This window comes from Falco peregrinus, chromosome 6, assembly GCF_023634155.1.
Source record: "Falco peregrinus isolate bFalPer1 chromosome 6, bFalPer1.pri, whole genome shotgun sequence".
NCBI classification, from domain to species: domain Eukaryota; kingdom Metazoa; phylum Chordata; class Aves; order Falconiformes; family Falconidae; genus Falco; species Falco peregrinus.
In genome coordinates this window covers 77,949,303-77,973,382 of record NC_073726.1, presented here as the reverse complement: position 1 = coordinate 77,973,382, position 24,080 = coordinate 77,949,303, and the positions used below count along the sequence as shown (strand labels likewise).

The 24,080-nt window shown below is 42.5% G+C and overlaps 1 long non-coding RNA gene across 1 annotated transcript; it reads left to right on the top strand.

Annotated features, from left to right (window-relative positions):
• The first annotated feature begins 2,592 nt into the window (after positions 1–2,592).
• On the top strand, positions 2,593–23,277 carry LOC129784817 (uncharacterized). Its single transcript, XR_008747929.1, has 3 exons — positions 2,593–2,662; positions 15,501–15,663; positions 23,152–23,277. It is a non-coding gene; the product is annotated as an uncharacterized LOC129784817 (long non-coding RNA).
• Positions 23,278–24,080: the final 803 nt, after the last annotated feature.

The window sequence follows — 24,080 nt, the reverse complement described above, 5'->3', positions numbered from 1 at the left end:
TGTGTGCTGGCTCCTCAGCTGCTGCAGTTTACAGGCTGACATATTAACTTAAACTGATAGGGATGCTGGTTTCAGATAATAGGCTGATTTGTGAACTGCAGCTGCAAGGAGCCAAAGTGTGTCCTTGGGTGCTGCCCTGGCTTGGAGGTGATCTCCCAAAGCCTTGTCAGAGCTCTTCAGAAAGAGCTCTGCAAGCGGCTGAATGCAGTCTCCACTTGGCAACAGTCTATTTCACATATGGACCAAGTTTAACCTGTGAAAGATGGTCTACAAAGGTGGACTCGTGTCCTTTGGCAAGAAGGGGAGACAGATCCACACTGCCACATGGAATGAATTAACGAAAACCTACTTTTGGAAGGAGTATTGTTTTGTAGGAGGGAGTGCTGCAGCAAGACATGCTGTGTGACAGCATGCAAGATGCAGAAAGAACGGTAAAGTAATGGCAGCTGACTGATTCCAATCACAGTCGCTAATACACTGACTTGCTTGATATGTGTGGTACGAGTGATATTCAAAGTAACTGCCACCCAGACGTTAAATCCACTGTCACCATCTCTGTCACATACTCAGCTTTTGCCAGCACTGAATGTAAGATGACAATTTAATCCTCACATGCAGATAACAGTAACACAGCTGGTGTAACAGTGTGCTAAGGCTTCAGCCCTCGCAGGCCTTACATCTGCTTTCGTACGGCTTTGGAAAAGAGTCACATAAAATATGTGAGAGCTCTAAGAACTCAGCATGAAGGAACCAATTAGAACAAAACAAGAACCAAGGAAAATGTTTAGATTTCAAACTCCACTGGGAAGGCAGTATTTTATTTTCGCCCATACATCACACAATCAAATGGTTGGGGCTTAATAAATACTGAGGAAATACCAGAGGAAACAAAGGTGACTGTGATTGGAATCAGTCAGCTGCCATTACTTTACCGTTCTTTCTGCATCTTGCATCCTTTGCAAATGCTTCCTACTCAAAGCTTGCACCACTCCAGATTTTAACTTTTCCCAGGTTATTCATGTACCGTTCTTGTTTGCTTCTGCACCTTGTTTCTGGTGCTGCAACCCCCCAAAAAAAGGCACTTCTAACCCTATTGAAACAGGTAATACTGGGAATGCTGCAGAAGATTTCCAGTTCCTGGGAATGCCAACACTCCATAGTTGGCAAGACTGAAACACACAGCGGAAGATCCACAGTGGGTTTCCAGTTCAGTTGTTTAACCACCCTGCTTCAGCTGCCCCTGCTTAGGGGTTAGTCTCTCTTAACAGCCAGACCTTTTTGGACACGTTCATTGTTCCCTCAGTAAATCCCAGTGAGGTTAGAGACTGAAACTAGTTCTGACTTTGTTTTTAGTATTAAATATATGGGTAAGATTGTGTATTCTGAACAGGATGAAAAAAAAAATGAAGAAAAATATGATAAAGGCCAATTCAAGCTGTAAGCATTTGGGTTTGAACCATGCAAGTATGGACCATTTGGTCACTTTTATACCCAGTAATCTGGAGTAGATTTACATGAAGTCTTTGAAATGAAGAAATAATTTTAGAACTATTCCTTTTTTTTCCTAGCAATAACTATGATGCTATGTACAGCCATTACATTGCTGCAATCTTACATACTTCTGCTCAAGTTATTGTCTCTAAATTACTGCCACTGAATTCAAAGGGACCACATGAAAGTTACGTACACAATTATTTGTGGGATTCAGAGCTTTAACATGTCCTGTAGGGCATTAGTCTGTATCAAGAACTACTGAAATACTGAACTTGTTTGTGGACTTTTGAAAACAGAAAACGTTATTGCTTAATTGCTGATGCATGGCCAGTGTGTCTGGACTCTGCAAGATAACTGTCATTTTTTGAGACAATGGCTACAATATAATTTCCAAAAAAATCTCATTCATTTTATTGAGGGGAAAAAAAGGAAAGAAAAAAAATAAGAACAAAAAAGACACCAAAGCTTAGGGAATGTCATAGAATAAGGCCTCTTTTCTCATGGTGGACTGCAGTAATTTACGCAGTCCTTTTAGAATTAACAAAAAGGGCTTAAATCAAGATGGTACACCCTACCATGAAAAGGTCTGGGTTTTTTTACTGAATCAAGCCTTAAAGAGCTCAATTTCTCACTGAAATGCTCCATGGAATCTTAACCAAAGGCACTCATGCACCGACGGGGGCAAGCAGGTACAGACACCCCCTCAGCTGCTCCTGAGTTCAGAGCCTGGCCAGCGGGCACGCCACGGCCACGGGGATGGCCACAGTCACCCACGGTCACGGCCCCTGTGCCGCGCCTGGACCCATCCCCGGTTCCCTACGCGAGGCTCCGGGCTCGGGCCCTGGGCCCTGCCTGCTCCCGAGGGCGGCGGCGGCCCTGACCTGCGGGGGCCGGGGGTAGCTCTAACGCCTGCCGCGGCCCCGCGGCTCCCGCCACCCTCTACCCGCCCCCACCGGGCGCCGGCGGTGCGAGGGGCGGGCCGGGCCGGCAGGGCGAGCACCCAATAGGGACCTGCCTTACTGTTGCCACGCGAACGGCGGCGGCTCTGCCCAATCAGGTGGGAAGGCTGTTGTTACTGCGGCAACAGCGTCCCGGCACAGGAGGGCCTCGAAGAGGTGCGGAGCCGGGCCGGTACCGGTGGGCGCCGCGCTCCTGCCCCGGGCCGCAGGTAACGACCCGGGGCTGGGGAGCCCGGAGGCCGCCGCAGCTTTGTGTGGGGACGTGGCCGGGAGCAGCGGGGGCCGTCCGGGCGGAACAGCCGCGTTGCGCCGCCGTAGCGCCGAGCGGGGCCTGGCACAGCGGCAGAAGGCCCGTGTCGGGGCCCTGTTCGTGAGGGCGGCTGGTCCCCGTGGGGCGGCTAGCGGGGCACCTGCCTCCCTGCGTGAGGGAGGGCTTTAATCACTTATTAATTAATCACCTTATTTTTCTGTCGTCTAATAATAAGCACAGCTTGAACCAAGGCAGAAGTGCTGCGTGGTTTTCTTTCACCAAACTGCTTTGGAGGCTGGAGTCAGGGACTGTGCTGGTACAAGGGCTTGCTGCAAGGGTGGAGGGAAAAGCGCCTCTGAGCTTCGTGCTCTGTCAGGGTGAGGCTGCAGGTTTGGTCTGAAGAAAATACAGTGTGGCTGTCATTTGGTCATTCTGATTACCAGAACATGCTCTAAGTTGAGCTATTGTGACAGACTACCGGCCTGTAAAAGGTCCTGCACTATAAAACCTCTCTGTTTCAGGTACTTCACAGAAAAGGCGAAAGCACTCCTGGCAAACAGAACTGTGGAATAAACCACATGTAAACCAGATTCTTCTTTATCAGGGGCAGTTAGGGATGGCCTCCCTCCTAAGATAATTTTTCTTTCTTTACTCCCCTTGAACGTAACAGCAGAGAATTTAAACAGCCACACTGTATTTTCTTCAGACCAAACCTGCAGCCTCACCCTGACAGAGCACGAAGCTCAGAGGCGCTTTTCCCTCCACCCTTGCAGCAAGCCCTTGTACCAGCACAGTCCCTGACTCCAGCCTCCAAAGCGGTTTGGTGAAAGAAAACCACGCAGCACTTCTGCCTTGGTTCAAGCTGTGCTTATTATTAGACGACAGAAAAATAAGGTGATTAATAAGTGATTAAAGTGTCCACACTGTGGACAGGGCAGTATAGGAGGCAGACTGTGTGCTATTGAACTTCCTTGTTTGATGTGTTGCAGGTTGGCTTTAACTTTGGGGGAAATTCTGCTTTTGGGACACAGTGTTACACACTCCCTGAGCTCATAACATATAATTTTCTCTTTGCAAAATAAATGCACATCCTGTCGGTTATCTCAGTCTTGATCTATTTTATCAAATCTTGGAGTGGAAATTTCTGTATTTGCTGAAAAGCCTCATTTGCCATAGCAAGAAGGTTATTGCTACAGATTAGAGTGGTGCCAGGTCCCTGCCTGATTTGTCAGAGGTATGCTTCTGGCTGTACCACCTTGTTGGATAAACACAGGAACAAATGAACATGCTCAGCCACTTAAATAACATTAGACCTTTTAAGGGGCAGGGCTCTTGGAGGTGGTTTGTCCATGTAAAAGACACACATGCTGGAATCCAGAAAGCTCTGCCTTAGTGTGTCACACAGGACAGCTTACATACAGGAGAGGATGTCATATCTAAGTGATTGCTCATTCTTTCTAGAGAGAGATTTTATGTTTATTTGCTTCTGTTTTGCATTTCCCATAAAGCAAGTGCTACTACTGTTTTCCCTGGATTGAATGGAGTAAGGAGAAAACTTCTTTGGTCGCCCACTGAGTAGGGTGAAGACTGGCTCTAGGTAGTTGATTCTTCTAGCATCAGCCTTTCCCACCCCCCATGCCATGGAATGAAAATAGGGAGAAGTAACAACTGGAAACTGAGAATATATTAATTAAGGATTTCATAAGTGGAGTTAGGGAAGTAAGAAAAGGCAGGCAATCAAAAGACACCATTTTACAGTGGATAGTCTGTGATCTGACGCCAGAATTTTTCCTGTGGCTAACAAACACTGGTGAAGGTGCCAGGGTGACTGGCCCTGTGTATTGGGTGTAGGCATCAAGCTGTTGGTAGCGGGAGCTGCAGAGGCAGCCTCTGTGAGGAGAGGCAAGGGGCTGCCCCTTGCCAGATACAGCTGCTTCCCACCAGCTCCAACAGACCCACTGCAGGGCAAGGCGAGCCCATCAGCTGGGGCACATCTGTGAAAGCATCTTTAAGAAAGGGTTAAAAAAAAACCAACAAAAAAGTGCACCACAGCTCTGTTAAGAGAGAGAGAGAGAGAGAGAAGGGAAGGGAAGAAGTGTGAGAAACTGTCCTGCAGATACCAAAGTCGGAGAAGGAGATGTTCCAAGCAGCAGAGCGGAGTTGCCTGCAGCCCCTGGAGGAGGTCATGGTGAAGCAGGTATTTCACTGCAGCCCATGAAGAGAAACATGCCAGACCAGATATCTACACTGCAGCCCACAGAGAACTCCATATCAGAGCAGGTGGGCATGCGCTGAAGGAAGCTGCAACCTGTGGAGAGCCCATGCTGGAACAGGCTCCCAGCAGGAGCTGTGGCCTGTGGAGAGGAGCTCATGCAGGTGCAGTTTGTGAAGGACCGCAGCCAGCAGTCCTTCTGACTGGCCCAGACTGGAGCAGGGGAAAAGTGCGAGGAAGAAGGAGTGGCAGAGAGGAGCTGTTATGGACTGACTGCAACCCACCATCCCCACCCCCCTGTGCTGCTCCAGGGAGGGGAATAGAAGAGCTGGGAGTGAAGGAGTGAAGTTGAACCTGGGAAGAAGGGGAGGGTGGCAGGAAGGTGTTCTAGGTTTTTTGTCTTTGTTTCTCACCATCCTATTCTATTTTTAATTGGCAACAAATTAAATTAATGTTCCCCAAATCAAGTCTATCTTGCCTGTGATGATAATTGGTGAGTGATTTTTCATGTCTTTATCTCAACCTGTGAGCTTTTCCACATTGTTACCACCCCCTGTTCTGTTGAGGAGAGGGAATAAGAGAGCAGATGTGTGGGCATCTGGCAGCCAGTCTAGGTCAACCTACCACACCATGGAAGCCTCTGGTAGCCCATTTCAGATCATGCAGGAACTTAGTCTGGTGTGGCTCTGCTGCCGGTTGTTCACTATAACCCCATCATGAGAACAACAAATTGTGTTAGAGCCATAAACTGTTCACCCTTCATCTGCGTGGGGGATTTCATAGCTTTAATTGTTCCCTGACAATTGCAGAGACTGGCACTCTTTCAAGGGGAATAAAATGAAATAAAGGACAAGGTTACAGTGATCCTTTTACTTTAGGTTACATAAAATAGAATGTATTAGGCTTTAAAGAAAAAGAGCTAAGAGAAAATGAAGGTGAGACTTGCTATCTGTCTTGCCAAACACAATACAAAATCGTGAAGCTTTCAGATATATTCAGATATATATAAATAGAAAAAGAATTCTATTCTAAAGCTTTATTTATTCTTCCAAGAAAAGAAAACGATGTAGTCCCATGGTTCTGACTGAAACACTGTAAGACATCCTCATTATTCTGTTAGAAACCGCCTTCTACATTTCTATCTAAACTGGCCAGAAATATGTTTATGCCATTTGCAAGAACATCCATCTTGTAACTATAGTGAAACATGCCTCAGATGCAAGAACTTGGTATAGACACTTGGGAAACTCTTATCAATTAAATTATTGAAATGAGAAGAAATGAGGGGCAAATCCCTTAGTGGCTATAAATGCTGTAATTCTTCTGAAGATGGGAAAGCAAGCAGAGCTGTTCTGATTTATGGTAACTGAGGATCTTGCCCTCATACTAGTAGTAGTGTACTTAAAAATATAAGCAATGGATCTGATTTATGACTTTTTATGCACCAGCGTGAATTCCAAGTGAAATATAAATCAGGAGCTATTCAGTGCAGGTAAGTTATTCTTGATACAGGCACTGATATTTTGCAGGTGTAAATGCAGTGTAAGTGGAAAGAGAACCAGGCTCAGTATCTGATGAAAGTTCAAATTTGATTATATGAGTAATCTTTGACTTTCAGTGTATGGACTTGTTATGGACTATGGACTATTTCTGCAGGGTCTGTGAGAGGTAGCTAAGAAAGGCAAGCTGACTGTTAATAGACCAGATGCACATACATTTCTACCAGAAAATGTCTAGAGTCCACAAAAATACCAGTTGCACTTGGTTTTTATGAGTACTTCAGAGCTCCAACCCAATTTTCTGAAGTCAAAGAAAGCTTTGCTAATGAAGTCAGCAGCAGCAGGATGTGCTTCTACCTACCATACTGTTTTGTAGCCTAGCTAACAAGCCGCATAGCTGTTGCTGCCTTAGAGGTTGCAATGGTCCTTTTGCCAACAAATTGATTTAAATATGTCTGCTGAACCTGTAAAAAGGGTATAGTAGTAGTGAAAGGTCTGTGAATTTCCCTCTGGCTTGGGCATGATACAAATAGCTGGCACAACCCCCCAGTACCTGAGATAAAGCTTGGTGGTGCCTGAGGAGGCAACGGCAGAATCGGCTTGCGTTTGTTTGTTTCAAATACACTTATTGTCTGCCTGTATTTATGATAAGGTAGATCTTGCAGCCAGAACCCATTCATTTGAGCTCTTGGCCTCTGAGAAATGGACCCTCCCTGTTTATGGTTTCTAGGGAGCCAAACTTGCATGGTTGCCACTGCAAGTGTTTCAGCCAAGTGACTGTAGTAATGGTGATGCTTAGCCATGCATCAGATGAAAAAGAAAAGGTTGTTTTCCACCTGAGTGGTGGAGAAAGAATGCTTGGAGGCTAATTTCTTTTAATGGATGACTACAGAGCTAGGACATCTGCCAGGGGTTACTGCTGTAGAAGGGCTATGCTAGTAAGTTAAGTGTGCTTGTGACTGTTTCTTGGCACTGAGGCCAACTGGCATGGCATAGCCCATGTCCAGACTGTTAAACACTTCTCAGCCTTTGAAACAGGATGGCTGCATGCAGACTGCCCATTGGGAATGGTTCCTGACCAAGCTAACTCCTGAAATGCACCCAAGAAGCTGCTTGACTCAAGCTCGCGTTAAAACCCAGTCAGAGATTATTCTAACAATTTGAGCATACAGAGGATGAAGATGCAGTGCAGTACCCAGCAACTGCTTAATTTGCCGTGTGTTAAACAGCGAGGATGTTCTGCTCAGATCTACTTAATTTCGGTTTGATAACATGAAGATGGCTTAAGTTATCAGAAAGGTGGTGTTCTCCCCTTCCTGCCCTGCGTTCTCCCTAGTAGTCCAAAGCACTGAGCTAGGTAATGACAACTCTGAGTGTTTGAACTATGGTGGGTTTGTTTATTCATTTTGGACGGGCTTGGTTTGGGGCTTTTTTTTGTGGGGGGAAGATGAAGAAGGGCTTTTCTATCTGTGTAAAATGCTGCACAGTGCTGCATTTTTGCTAGATGACTAGTGAGTCTTGCTCTTGTCCTGCTGTTTTTCACTTGGCCCTGCAATGTCTGCTTTATTTTACTTCTCAACTCCCTTTACAGAGAATTGACTGAACCTCCTTATATAGCTTTTGTCATTTGTTCATAGCATGCTGGATTTTCAGAAGGCTACAGAACTCATAGAATTCCCTGTGCTAACATTTGCTTTCTATACTGTGGTAATTGAATGGCAGGAGCACAGTGCAATTGATTGGCACGTGTCAGAGAGAAGAGGAAATGCATTCTACTAGCTGACTGCCGCGCGGTCTGGGGAGAAACCAAATTTCTAATTATGTTTGTAACAGAGGAAACAGGGCCTTTTAAAATCTTTCCTTTGAAGTGTCTGATTGGGTTAACTACCTAAGTATCCACAGAATTACCCTGTGATCCCGTGCATAAGACTGCCAATATTTGAAAGTATTTTTGTGACTAATGACTGTAAAATGGCATGGAAAAGATTGGGTGATAGTACCATCGCCTGGATCACCCTTATTTTATTAGCACTCAAAACACGTTCCACATGGGCAAAGACAAATGCCCTATCAGACCTGAATAAGCCCCAGGGTGGCATCTCCCATCGGTTCGAGTGGTAGAGCATAGTCGGCTCTCAGCATTCCTACCGGGAGCTCACATGGTGGCGTTTGCAGTCGCAGGCGCTGTTCAAGCTGTATGGTTGCACAGAGCAGATGCAGACCGTTTAACATTGCCTAGCAGGTCACCAGTGAGCCACACTTATGGAACTGTTGCATATGCCATGCAACACTATCTTTGTCTGATTGTTATTTTCCCAGTTAGCTCTTCTGTTTACACTTACAGTATAGTTTGCCTCAGATTTCCTGGTGCAGAAAATTAATAATAGCTCTTCATAAAACAGACTAATTAGTGTAATGAGCTGGTGTCTGGTACATGTATTTTTCTCCTGCAAAAGCCTAAAAGTCTAAACAAACAACTAAGCAACTGTACTGTTTAATAAAATAGCAGGCTTTTTTAACTAAAAGGTTGTGTTTTTAAAGATTTTTAGAGTACTTTAATGTGCATAGCCTTCAGTAATGGCCAAAAACATTTCCAGAGATAATTCCGTGTTATTTGGTAGAGGAGTTAGTCTACCACTCTAGTCTACTCTGAACTACACATCTGAAAGTGCTGACATAAGAGATAGTATCCAGCACAACCACAGAAATTGTGAACTCCGCTCATCTGGCCACTGTTAGTGAGCAAGAGTTATCTCATTCAATATTTTTACCAGCAAATTAGATCTCATATCAAGAAATCAGTTTTTGTCTTTCTTGTTGCTGTTTGCCAGCCACGCTGCTTCTTTTTGTGTCTCATATTCTAGCATATTTTTGTAGTCCTGTTTTAAATCCAGGGGAGACCATCGCCAAAGTGACAACTGCAGAAGAAGGGTGCCTTGCACCCCTCCTCTCAAGGCATGACATTTACCCCAGGACCTCATTCTACACAAAACTGAGCATAATTGCGTGACAGCAGGCAGCGCTCAAATCAACTGCAGATTTGTACTGAACTCTAGGCATTCGCAGTCTTGGGACTTTAAGTCAAAATCCTTCTATTGCTCAGTGGACGAGTACTGTGTAACTTGTAGGTGGCATTATCTTCTGAATTCTTTCTGTCTGTCCTGGTTTCAGCTGGGATGGAGTTAACTTTCTTCTTAGTAGTTAGTACAGTGCTGTGTTTTGGCTCTGATGTGAGAACAATGTTGATAACCGCAATGAAGTTTTTAGTTGTTGCTGGGTGATGTTTATACTAAATCAAGGACTTTTCAGTTCCTTGGGCCCTGCCAGCAAGAGGGCTGGAGAGGCACTGGGAATTGGGAGGGGATGCAGCCAGGACAGGTGACCCAAATTAGCCAAAGAGGTATTCCATACCATATGACGTCATGCTGAGTATATAAACTGGGGGAAAAAGAAGGAAGGTGGGACATTTGGCATTATGGGATTTGTCTTCCCGAGTAACCGTTACGTGTGATGGAGCCCTGCATCCCTGGGGATGGCCGAACACCTGCCTGCCCATGGGAAGTGGTGAATGAATTCCTTGCTTTGCTTTGCTTGCGTGCGCAGCTTTTGCTTTAACTATTAAATTGTTCTTATCTCAACCCTTGAGTGTAATATTCCTTTCTGATCCTCCTTCCCATCCCTCTGGGTGAGGGAAAGTGAGCAAGTGGCTGCGTGGTGCTGGGTTTCTGGCTGGGGTTAAACCACGACACTGTCCTATTGCTTTCTTGGGGTTCAGTGGTGCCTTTCAATGTAGCGAGCTGTAGCAGGCAAGAAGCCCTTGTACTATTTAGGATTTGGGGTCTATTTCCCTTGATACTTGGAGAGAAGTCATCTGTCACAGATACACCATGTTTGCTGGATACTGTGGACATGAACAAAATCAGTCTAGTTCTACTAATGGAGAAAGGGTGGAAGAGGGAGCCATGGCCCTTCTCACCCAACTCTTGTTCCTCCTGCTTGCATATGAGGAAACAGGGTCTTCCTTCCCTTCTCTGAAGTCCACTGGAACTTGAGAGATGGCCTTCTTGGGGCTACTGTCTCACTTATGTTCTGAAGTCACTACAAGATCACTGGTTCCAATTATAACACATTACCAGATTTGATATACATCTTATCCTTTGGGAGCTCATTTGAAATGATTTACCAGGGAAAGCTCATTTTCTGGAGCACTAAGATTTATAGTTTGTTCCAATCAAGTAAGAATTTGCTGTTAATCCCAATGTGGACATTCCTCTTGCAAGTAATTTTTAATTATTATCATGCGAGGCTTCCTCCATCATGGTTCCTGTCACTTTTTCTCTTCTCCCTGCCATGTAGGTTTAGATTTAGGGTCAGATTCATTGTAGGAGTAAGCTGTGACAGCTCTATTGATTTCACCAAAGCTGTATCCAGCTGTGAATTTGAATGCTTTCTTTTGTCAGAATGGCTTGAAGTTGAAATGAAATGTGCAAGGCATCCATGATTGTATACTTTCATTGTAAGGAAGAGATGAGCATAAGAAGAAATTTGGCTCTCATAAAACTGCAGCAAAGCTGTAAATAACAAAAAGCTGTATTTTGCCATCTTGTTTTTTGTAAACAAAGCTGCTTCTGAAGGCAGTTACATTTTGTTTAAGAGCAGATCCTAGATTAAAGTTTGGAAAAAATGCCTATGAACTAGCCCCAGTGTTCAGACTTGTGTACAAAACCTCGTTTGATTCAAGTAGAAGGTAATTAAATCCTCATAACTGTTGCTGAATTTGGCTCATTATGAATCCAAAAGAAACATCAGGCCAAATCTTTTGGTCTGTGTTTAGTTCTTATTCAAGTCTAATGAGAGTCAGAGGTGTCTTAAGTAATATAAGACATCGCTGTACACTACATTGCACTGTCAGGGACTTCCACTCTCCATTGCTGGTGATATTTTTAGTGGGAAAGGGGCTGGCATGTGCAAAAATACTTACCAGCTATAGACTCCATATACAGACAGCGAACATTGACCCCACTACTTCTTGGTATCTCTAACCGAAGCTCAATAACTAAAAAAAGTCTCTAAATTTTACAGGGCAAAGAGATCCTCTCTGTAGTTTGAAGTGGGAGGTCTGCTGTGATAGAACACATCTATCCATTGTAACTTTATTTTATTTATTGTTTTTTAACTTTTAGATCTTAAGTGGGTATTCCAACTTGCTGTTTTGGCTGTAGTAGCAGAAAGAGAAACCCTAGAATCTTTTATTTAAATATTTACCATTGTGTTTGGTTATTTATTGCTTTCAAATCAGTGGACAAGCAATAACCAATTTACTTGAATATTTTTGGGAATGAACTGATCTGTATTGAAATCTGAGAAAAAATATGTGATTTTGCCAGACTTAGGCATAGCTGTAAAATATATTAGGCATCAGATACTCCTATGAGCTCTGTCCCAGATCCCGCATTATTCTCCTGGGACATTGGGCAGATCTTACTTCAAAAGACAGCTGAAAAAGATGAGCTGAAAAAAGCATTTCAGGTGCTTGATGTTGGTCAGACCCTGAGAGTCACAAAGGGTGGATTCAGGGGAGTGATTGAAATCTTTCATCTAATAGAAGCTGAATTTGATGCTGTGCTGGCAGAGGTATGCTACGTCATTGCTGTTCATAATCATTTAGAAGTTGTTTCTATTTATGTCAAGAGTAAAATTTCAATGGGAGCAGGTTCCAGACCAATATTATCAAAAAGATGCTAGACATGGTCAAAACCTTCTGTTCAAGTGAAAGTCATAGAAAACTTGCAAAAGTAAAGAGCTAAATTTGACAGTTTAGATGTCTATATAAGGATTTTGTCTGTGTAGTGTGTCTCACTGTTTGAAAGAGTTGCCATTTACTAGCAGTTTTTTAGATTAAAACAAAAAGATCTGACAGCTTCAATTCATATACATGGTGGTGTTATAAATATGCATACATTAGGTTGTGAACTCTGAGTTAGAGATCAGCTGGTTTTTGTCTGCCTGGGGAGTTTCTCAGCTCACTTTTGGTATTTGCTACCTTATAAACCATCGTCAGATTGGACTTAAAGGAACATAGGGTGTTTATATGACATCAAGACTGACATTTACCAAAACTAAGGGAGGATTCTGACGTGCAGCCTGCACCGGCATTATTGTACACTTAAATTTCTGTCCTGAAAGTGTAGGTGGCTAAGTTTTATATATATATATATTATTTTTTTCTAATGTACTTGAGTCTTGTTTGCCTGTTTAATTTGGGTGAGCCTATCTGTTACATTTGCATTTTAAACTGTAACGAGTTAAGCCCATTTCAGCTACGATTGCTGTTAAATTCTTTGCTAATACTGAAGTATCATTAGGGAGACACATGAAGTAGTCTTTTGGAACAAGAGAAGGATGCATCAGAGAATGAATATACTTTCATATATACATGTGAGAGATCATAGAGCTAGAGAGTTGAGAAATCTTTATCTTGCAGGATGGAAAGACATGTAGGTTGTAACTTTTTTGGGGAGGGATTTACCAGATATTAAATTAATGTTCTGCTTAATTCTAGACAAGTTGTTGAGAGTACACAAAACAAAACCAAAATTATAAGAGAAATCCGTTTTTGCTGTTTAAGAGAAGAATAAGTAATGCAAATGAAGTATTTAAAAAAATCTGGTATCACTCTAGGACTTATCCATGTATATCGAAATACAGATCCCAAATATTGACACATTTACTGGGCCATATCTTGACTTCCTGTCAAAGTTCACTAAAATTGCCAGAAGTACCAACGTGCTCAGAAGGTAAGTGTTCCCTCTTATGTAGTCAAATTGCTCCTAAATTGTAGGCAGTCATGAATCACTTGTGAATTATCTAGCTCTCAAGGCAGAATCTAGCTGCTAATGTGAGCTTCTAGTGTCATAGAGATACAATATGCTTTCTTCTAAAATCGCTTTTTCTGTATGTGTAATTGGCATAGTTGCCATAGGAATGTTACCTGATTGGCAAAGGGAAGGGAATGGTCTGCTAAGCCGCCAATCTGCTACTGGAAAAATATGAACTTTGAAGACTAGTCAGTCTGTTCTCTAAGTTAACAATGAAAGTTGTTGTGTATGAAAGAAATTATAACTGATTGTTGAATAGGGATTTGAAAACATGCCACTTGGCTTGACATGTCTTTAAGTGAAACACAGAAGCTAAGCCAAGGGACCCAGTAATGGGAAAGTTATAATGTTTCAGGATTCAATCCTTTAGGATTAAATAAATTGCATTCATCTTGGTTTCCAGTGCAGGTAATTTTTCAAAAGTAAAGTTGAGAAGACACCAGCTGTGTGTGAACTGGGATTGATTTGGATTCTTACCTTCAGTGAAGTAAAATGGAAAATAGAGCCATACTCTATGTAAAAATAATAATATCTACATACATACACACATACAACCCCCACAGCTGCCCCCCCAAATCTGTGCTCTCACAGTAGCTTTCTTAGTGGAGCACTAAATATTTTTCACACCACACACCTTCCCCACCCCTCCACCCCCCCACCCAATAAAATATAAAGGGTGAAATTCAGCAGGGAAATTCCTTTTCCTGCAGTTTGTCCTGTGGGTTTGTATGATCTGGCCTTCAATAAAGAGTTGCCTCAAAAAATATTCTGTAAATTCCAGACCAAGTTTGTTCCCAGCAAGTGCAAAGCTAAGAAAACTCCCAGACAAAGAGAGAATGAGGGAGTGTAATACTGAGGATACAAAAATGGGATTAGGACTTTGAAAGGAAGCAGGAGGAAGAAGAGGAGCAGCAAAAGAAAAGAAGAAAAAGGGAGGCACCTAAGCCACTTTCTCCCAGAGAGACAGGGGAGCTTAAAAAATTCTAATTAATTAGTGAAAACTAATTAAATAACAAATGAGGGATCTTTCCTGGAATAAAAGGTTAATCTTTTCTTTATTACATGCAATATAATAAAATGGTAAAGCTTTTTGTTTGCTTGGGGTTGGATTTTCTTCCAGCGTTCAAAGAGAATATATAAAACGTTACTCTTGATTTCCTTTTAAACTTACTAAAATGTGGAAAGTAAGCACTGCGCTTAGACCGTGCTGTCCTTTGGCCGGCTGGTTTGTTGGGGAACTTGTCGGAGAGCATCTGCGATTACAGGAGCAGAAGCGCCGGTGGGTCGGTCGGAGCTGCCGGGCACCGGCGGTGGGACTGCACCACGGGAGGGCAGTGCAGGTGCTGTTTTCTGGCAAGTTCGGTGGCAGGCATTGTCAGAGCTACTTTCCCTCTGTAAAACTCCAGCAATTCCACTAAATTCAGAGGCTGAAATGATGGCAGAGCTTGGTTTCTAAGACTTGATCCCACAAATACAGCTATGAATAAAATTGCACAAAGCTTTTCAGAAGCAGTTAGTTAAGGCTGAAAGCAGAGAAGGATGTGCAGAGTGGAATTTGGCACCTGCAGAAACCACTAGTGAAAGTAAACTTGTCCAGTAGATAACTCTGAAAATGACCTGCTCTGGTGCTTGATGCAAGCCAATAGGATAAAGAAACAAAAGTAAAAGCGAGGCAATGTTTTCAAATTTTAAAAATAATTTTAGAAGTTACCGGTGACAAATGCATCTCAGATTTGTGCTGGGGGAGAAGGGGACGAGGAGACATGCCTGTTGTTCTCTGGAGAGTATCTGATAGGAGCAGAGGAGGGGGGACTACTCTGCCATCCCAAGGGCCAGATCAAGTTGCTAGCATCCCTTTGTATCCCCTATGGCAGCCAAAAAAAAAAAATCCTTCAAGAAAAAATATTTTACACTAGCAGTCATCGTGGTTGTGGCAGAGGAGCAGCTGTTACATTTCTATTCTGCTCAGAGATCCAGCTCTGTGATGGTTTTCTCTAAAAGCAGTGCAGGGCTGTGAAGATTAGCCACAGTGAAGGCAGGAGCAAGCCACCTTCTTGCATTTGTAGTTGTTCAGATGCTAAAACAAGACTCTCCCATTGATGTCCTTACAGTGGTCTTCAATGGTACTGTGATGCACTTGTGGTTTCTGTTCATCAATGCACTCGTGTTTTATGTTCATCTAATCTTTTTTATTATATTTATTTTCAGATTGAACAATGATCCATGGTTACATTTTTGTATGCATGCAAAACCAAATTAGCCACAGTTGCCAACCAATGACATTAAGTTAGCTGGAATCCCTGCTCAGGAAGAAAGTATGTTGACCAGGGTGGAAACAGAAACCACAGGCTGGGGTAGTAATTCATTTCAGGTAAGTAGAAGATGCTCTTAATGTACTGATATCACTTTAGTAACATGTTTAAAAGGATGTTGCACTGTTGTATCATGAATATCTGGTCATACTTGTATGCTTAGGATTTTTTTGTTGTTTCGCTTTTTTTAATTATGCTGAAGTATTAAGCAGTATTTTGAAAGCCTCTCTAATCCGCAATGTGAATCACTTACAGCATCAAAACCATAAGCACTCTTCTCTTTCAAGCAGTCTTGCAACAAATCTCTGATGTAGGACTGGCACAGTCCCACTGTGATTTTACTTCTTAGTTACTAGATGCCTTGTGGCTTGAGTAACAATACTTACTTAAGAAAGTAGACTCTCCAAGGCTCTCTGCACGATTTTTTTTTTAAAATAGAGGAGGAAGTGGTGGTGTGAGTCTGGGAAACCTGGATTTTTATTGTTTTATTTTTGCACAAAGTGAGCCATGAAAATCTGTTTATAAACATCATGATACTTTATTATATTTGGGCATTTGCAAGTTAACCTAATGTCATATATCATGGCTAATAGTAGTTATTATTTACAAGGACACAGAAGAGTATTCCATGCCTTCTAGAGTACTGTGTGACAGTCTGTTGGCTCTACCCTAAGACTTTTCATAGAAGAAGAAATACATTAAACATAACCTGATATAAATTCCAAGGAAAATCCAACCTCCTGCTGTGCTTGGCATGGGCTTGGCCTGTAATTTGGGAGGGGGAAATAAAATCTTTCTGATTTCACAGCTGTTATTGCACCTCAGGGCTGCAGCAGTATTTGCAACGCATTTGCTTCCCTTCCACTGAGTAGGACATCTGAATATATCCTCACTCTAGTCTGAATAAAATATTAACATATCACAAGGCTGTTAGGACAGATTGTATCCAAGACAATCTTTTCTCGCTGTAGAAAAGCCTATCAATCATGACTTGGTATAGTTGTTATTAATGTCATAGCTTTTATTCATTTGGCTATACGCAACTAACTGAAGAGTAGCATTTATGTTTTCGTGTTAAGCATTTCCTATCACAAAAGAAATGGCTGTAATATCTTCTTATTATAGAATTTATAAATTGAAAATATCCTCCAAAGTCCTAATTAGAGGTATATTTAATTTACAAGGTTCTTTGTTATTTTTTAACAGCATTGTGAAATAGAGCTGTTATGTATATTTTATTATATTAACAGAAAAAAAATCATTAACTTAAGGCAAGGTTACTGCTGCATATATATCCCAGGAACAATTCAGTTAAAGAAGCATTGCAAGATACGTAAGTGCATGATGTACACAGATAATTATTCAGATACGCTTAAGAGTTCATGCATTCTTTTAAATATTTATCTGCAATATTGCAATGGCTATTCCCAAGCCAAACCTTATTCTGCTTCAGTTTGGATGCACATGATCAGTCAAGGATACACTTATATTCGTGACTCTGATTGGGTTTTGAATTTGTATGTGCATGTTTGGAGAAAAAAAAAAAAAAGAAAAAGTTCCTAATGTCCTCAGTATAATATGGAATAAAATTTTTCTCCTTGTATAGGCAGAAAGCCACATTTGGACCACCAAACACACATAGCTGTATTTAGACAACATAACTACTATAAAGCCCAAGATCAATGTGGTGGGTTGACCCTGGCTGGACACCAGGTGCCTTAAAGCTGCTTTATCACTACCCTCTTCAACTGGACAGGGGAGAAAAAAATATAATGAAAGGCTCATGGGTCAAGATAAGGACAGGGAGAGATCACTCCGAAATGACCATCACGGGCAAAAGAGACTTGACTTGGGGGAATTAGCTTAATTTATTACCAATCAAATCAGAGCAGGATAATGAGAAATAAAAACTAAAGCTTAAACCACCTTCCCTCCACCCCTCCCTGCTTCCTGGGCTTAACTTCACTCTTAATTTCTCTACCTCCTCCCCCATGAGTGGCGCAGAATGGGGGTTACGGTCAGTTCATCACGTTATCTCTGCCGCCCCTTCCTCCTCAGGGGGAGGACTCCTCACACACTTCCCCTGCTCCAGTGTGGGTCCCTTCCACTTGGTGCCATCCTTCAGGAACAGGCTGCTCCAGTGTGAGTCCCCCACAGGGGTCACAACTCCTGCCAGCAAACCTGCTTCAGCATGGGCTCCTCTTCCCACAGGTCCTGCCAGGAGCCTGCTCCAGCACGGGCTTCCCACAGGGTCACAGCCTCCTTCGGGCATCCACCTGCTCTGGCGTGGGGTCCTCCATGGGCTGCAGGGGGTTATCTGCTCCACCATGGATCTCCACGGTCTGCAGGGGGACAGCCTGCCTCACCATGGTCTTCACCACAGTCTGCAGGCAAACCTCTACTCCAGCACCTGGAGCACCTCTTCCCTCCCCTCCTTCACTGACCTTGATGTCTGCAGGGCTGTTCCTCTCACATGTTCTCACTGCTCTCTCTGGCTGCAATTGTAGGCTTTTTACCTCCTTCATAAATACATTATCCCAGAGGCACTACCACTGTCGCTGATGGGCTCAGCCTTAGTCAGTGGCAGGTCCATCTTGGAGCTGGCTGGCAGTGGCTCTGTTGGACATAGGGGAAGCTTCTAGCAGGTTCTTACAGAAGCCACCACTGTAGCTGCCCACCTGCCCTCCCACCCTGCCTCCCTGCTACCAAAACCTTGCCGTGCAAACCCAATACAATTAAGGAAAGCAACAGGTGGTTCAGAGCATCATCTAGTCAGTGAAGAGACACAGGGGAACCAAGATCTGACAGGAGGCCTTGGATTTCTCATCACTGCCCTGCACTTAGAAACTCTAGCCATGCTGACAGTTTACTTAACCAGGTGGTCCAGGGCTGACCTTGCCTCTCTTTATGAGACCAGTTATTTGTTGTATTTGTTGGAAGTGAGCCTTCCTGCCTTTGTAGTCATTCTTACTTGTTCAATAAAGTGTGGGTAATCTAGGAAAAGATTTTGAGCATTTCAAATGCCAGGGTAAAACTTTAAATTTAGTTTTGACTATAGAAGTCCTTCCATTGTTTCTAGCCAAATGTAATAATATGTTACTCCTGAAGGTCACTGTCTTGGGAAAAGCAGGTTTAAAGAAAAGATGAAAAAAAACCCACAACTGATCAAGAAAGAAAAGTAACAGCAAATTGTAGGAAAATGGCCACAATGTGTAGGATACACAGTGCTGCCTCCTAAGAAAAGAACAGCCTGGGAAGGTGGGCCAAATGCTGAAGGGAGGTGTGCCTGGGTATATAAATGATGGCGCATGAAAGGGCTCTTTTCTGCTGACTCAGTGAGTGTTCAAGGTAGTAAGGCAGCAATGTTGTTGGGGTATTTATGCACTTTATGTGCTGTGAGTAACAAGAACCAGAACTTTCATACCATAATAGAAGCCCAGACTCTTCCATGCATCTGGCCAGCTGATGCCCTGGCTTTATGCTTCTGCCCTAGTGCAGCAGAGACCTATTCAATAGAAGGCAGCTTGTCTTCTAAGCATGCAAATCTGCCTTCTTTTTCTTTATAGACTGCAAATTCACTGATGTGGCTGCCAGGACTCCAAAAATAGGGACAGGATTTGTTTCCCAGTAATACTTGCAAAAGGACATGGGACTATAGAAAGGATCCTCAACTTCAATGACACTGCATTCTTGAATGTTAAAAAAGAAAACTTTGTTCAAGACAAGGTTGCAACCTGCAACAGTTTTTTTTAATGACAATGAAAGGACTCTTCTGAAGTGAGTCAACCCCTCCAAATAGTAGTCTCCTTAAGAAAGGAATCCAGCAAGTATGAAAAAGAAAGAAATTCAGTTTGGTGGAGTGCAAAGATGGCTCTGTATTGCATGTGCACATCCATTTTGTATGGAGGTTTTTTACTCGTAGCTGGCTGGTGGGAGTGGGAATATTATGTTAGCTAAGTTCAGACCCCAACTGTTTCTCTTTAAAGATTACTGAAGTACTGGGATTGATTCACATTTACAATAAGGCCACTCATGTAAAGCAGAATGTAAAGAGGACTGAAAATTGATTTATTTTGTTTACTGATTGCACAAATTTCAAGGTCTCTGAAAATTGTTAATGGCTTGTAAAGGGCTATCAATATGAACAAGCATCAGGCCCATGTATCTTCCTCACTCCCCCTACTCTTATCTCCCCTCCCCCATTAATTTTTGATTTTATGTTTATGAGGATCTGAAAATAGTCTAATTCTTTTCTATCTGATTTGGGCCTATCTTTACCAGCTGGTAAATAGGAAATGTTCACTGTAGGAAGCCAATACTCTGCAGAGTGTAAACAGATGGAATCAATATAAAGTGACAAGTTAGACTGTGCTACTGAGAATACAGAGCCAAAACTAAGAGCATAACAGTCATGATACTTATTTTGTTCCAATTCATTTGGTACTGAATAGCACTTCATATATGCACAGCTGTGTCCTTCCGTTTTTTACTTTCTTTCTTCTGGTTTGATGATGACAATTTCAAAGAAAAACTTTAATTAAAGATTTTACACAGAATGGCCCAAAGTAGAATATAGGGAAAATGAGCACTGATGTGTTTATAGCAAGAGAAGAATATTTTTCAGGCATTTATTTTCTTTCTTTCTTTTTTTAACAAAACAAACAAAATCTGATGTATGTATCTCTCTGTGTGTAATATGCTAGATTGATAGATCTTTGCAGATTGCAATCTTTCATTTGGTCATGAGGTATATAACCATAGCTCTAAAAGCTTCCCCATCATCCTCTTTCTTACCCTGGTACCTTTTACAGCAGGGTACCATGAATGGCAGGAAATCTAAGTGTACATCTCTGTATGGGTGTGCTGGCTGACGGGAAGGGGACAGTCAAGCAGAAAGACTGCTGCAGACTGCTGTCAGACTGTCTTGAGACAGACTGGAAGCCAAGTGGCTGAGGGTCTTCCTTTTCCTGCCCTGGCCAGCTTGCTGCACGTGCACCTCCTCCACTCTTGAGAAGGGTGTTTTGGAGACTGTGGATCTGATGCAGTCCCTTCAGGGACAGTTAGTGGGGTGGTAAGCTTCCAAGCTGTCCTGTGTTGCAGGGTTTGCCTTGAAAGCACATCTGAGCTCTAGTTCTTTCACCAGAGAGAGTGCCAGGTGTTACAGCACGTGTTTTTCTTTACTAATTTATGCATTTTTGACACATTTTTCACAAAAATTGAAGAAGGCAGCATGTTTTACCACTCTGTCCTCAACTTATTCCTTGCAGCATATTTCTTAATGCTGCCATTAAAATTTTGTTATTTTGCTTTCTTGGCAAATAATAACCCCAGATTTCCCATATGTTGTTTATTAGGGTGACTGTATGGCTTTAATGAGGGGCAGCAACCACAAATTTGAACACAGATTTTGCTTCTGATCCTCATGTCAAGGGCAAGAAGCTTTTGTTTCCTGCAGAAGTAACACTGGATCTCTCCCAGTCTCCTCCATGCATATCTCCCTGCATAGGCAAGCCATTGTATCACAGCTGTGCAGAACTTCTCTGCCTCCCTATCCAGCCATCCAGCTGCCATCTCTTGAAAGCACAATTCTTGTTCTGACTGTAATGGTTGGGGCCTGTTTGTTTCAGGGATTCCCTATAACCTCCTTCAGACTCATTCAGCATCAGAAAGGAGGTATATATTGTTGTAGGCAGAATTCAGGAGTTTGGGGTGGGTAATGGGAATGCGTGAAAGCCACTTTCCAGATCTCCTTTGCACCATTGCCAAATACCCTGGGCCACCAAGCAAGTTCCATAAAGACTGGGAGAGGGAAGCAATGCATGGCGCAGGTGGTACCTTAGAAGCCCAGATCCATGGGATGCACAGTTGCAGGGAAAATGCCTCGATATACAGTAACTGGCAATACTTGTGTGGGTAGCAAAATGAACTTCAGTGATTCGTATCAGGAAATCATCTCACAGTGAGCTGCGGTCTGCATAAGGGAGTGTCTGGAAATTCCTCCTGTTGCGATGCCTGTAGAGGATGTGTTTTCAATGGATATCCTTTGTGCTTCTGAAGTATAAGAAAATATTTAAAATATTCGTTGTCTTCCTTCTTCCCAAGGGATCCCCAAGTGCTTTACATGCATAAATGCTGCTGAAATGCAGTCACTGCTGGGGTGGGGAGCAGCAGCCAGCTGGCATGTGTCAGTGACAACAAAGCACGTTATGCCAAAGACACAATGGCAAGGCCCTGTGGTTGCTCAAAGTTCTGTGATATCCCTAATACTCCAGAGAACAAACAGGAACACTGCTTCTAGTGTCTCTGCTGAAAGATTCTGATAGCATAAACTGGTTGGTATGTAGCTTATCTAACCTGTAAGGACAAATGGTCATATCAAGCTGGCAGAAAAATGTACCACTGGTGCCAGACACCACAGTATCCAAACGTGTGCTTCACTCATTAAATAATACATTTCAGTTAAATCTGGTTATAGGGATAAATTAATCAAGATTGCTGTTTTTCTTTCTCCATGAAAAGCTTGGAGTTGTGGTGGAAATGTTTTGGCAGTTGTGGCAAGGAAGAAAAATCCTTGCCTACTCTGGTGAATTCTAATCCTTTCTTTGAATCTGAATTTCCATTGATTTAGATCCATCACTATAGGAAAAGACTTTTTTAACAAACAAAAACTGTTTTTTCTTCTTCATGTCTTTAGCTACATAAAAAGCTTTATCTTCTTCCACCCTTTTTTGCCAGGAAGAGTTGCCAAGGACCAGTCATAGCTGCTTACTTTGGGCAACCTTTGCTTACATCAGTGGATGGTTATAGCCACAAATAGGCTATTCACTCTGCATAATTGCTCCATCGTGGGAGTACCAGACCTGGAATCTCAACTCTTTTGATGAAAACAAACAAGATATGAAATCCTGGCTCCATTCAGTTTGTATGCTTACTTTAAGGTCCAAGTTGCTGAGATTTTTGACAGACTTGGAGAAGACAGTTGCAATTGCTAGGATGTTAATATATTTGTCAGTTTGTCCCAAGTATACATTTTCTTTCAGCACCTAAATTTTCTTGGTCTTTTTAAATTTTTTTAAGTGAAGAAAAAAAAGAGAATGCTTTGGTATATGTAGAACAAATAATTCACTGATATTCTGGACTTCATTGATACTTATTAAATGTATACCTGCCTTGATCTTTGATATCTGGTTTCCAGCAAATCTTAGGTTTCAGTTATTGAAGAAAGATCATCCTCTTCCTTCTGTTCAAAATATATGAATCACATCTGAAATACATTGCTTTGTCTAAAAGAGTTTTGAAGTTTACTATGCCATTTGAAGAGGAAATTGCCTTAGACATTGAGTAAATTCCAAATACTCATTTCTTGTGGAATGTTATTGTAACATTTTCTACTGTGCCAGGGAAGTTTGTCCTGTATTATCAAAATAGGTATAAAATGACATTTTGTATTATATGTTAGCCAAGATTTCCAGTGCTTGCATTTGTGTCAGTTGTGTCATTACTGGTTTCTTGTTCATTGAGATCATTGAATTCATTGTAACTTGCAGATTGCAAAGGAAGTGAAAAACATTGTTGGGTGCTGCAGACTTTTTGACTACAGCCACGCAGGATGGATAAAGAGGCACACACTAAGGCAAATTCTGGAGATCACCTGTTTTAGGATGAAGGACTTGGAATTCAAAAAGTGAGTAAAGAGACAGCCATGATTTTTCTGTGCAAGTAATAATAACAATTGGGCCTTTGTGGTCTTCTGAATGACAGTGGCTGGAGGCAGCTTGCAGCAGGCTAATTTGCCAGTTTATCTTCCGTATGCAAGTTGTGGCCTTCAGCCTTTCTCTGAATAAATGGATGCAATAGTATGCAAGGATAAATATGTTGGTAATTCATTCTAAAGGGATGAGTCCTGCATGAGAATTCATCCTATTCAGCTTGATTGTCAGGATGGGGGTTAAGATACTAAAGGGGCAATGTGAGACTCTACTTGCTTGCTGTCTCAGATCATGATGTTGGGGATGGATGTCCTTGGCCTCGGACCCAGGACAGTGTTGAGAAGTCTACATGGAGATGCTAGTGTCCACTCCACAATGAAAGCTGAACAGAAGAGACAGTGAGAACCCCAGAGGCTCCTTCAGAGGAAGAAGTGAAAGGATTTCCTTACTCCATTTGTAAGAGGTGTTAGGATAGCCTGTTCCATTTCTTTGGCTGACATAGGATATACGTAAGTCTTTCTGAAATATTGTTCAGAAGAACCAATATATTGAGAGAACAAAGTATGTGTGCAGGACATACCTATGGGAGCCAGGACCTCCTCCTTTTCACAGCCAATTTGAAATTGTTGGCTTCTGAATGAGAAAGCAGCTCCCCACTCCTGCTGAGATCAGTGAGTGGAGAAAGCGGAGAGCTATTGCCTCTCACTGGATAAAAGACCTTGATAACCATCTGACCACTGAAATATTGCTTTTGAAGAAGATAACAG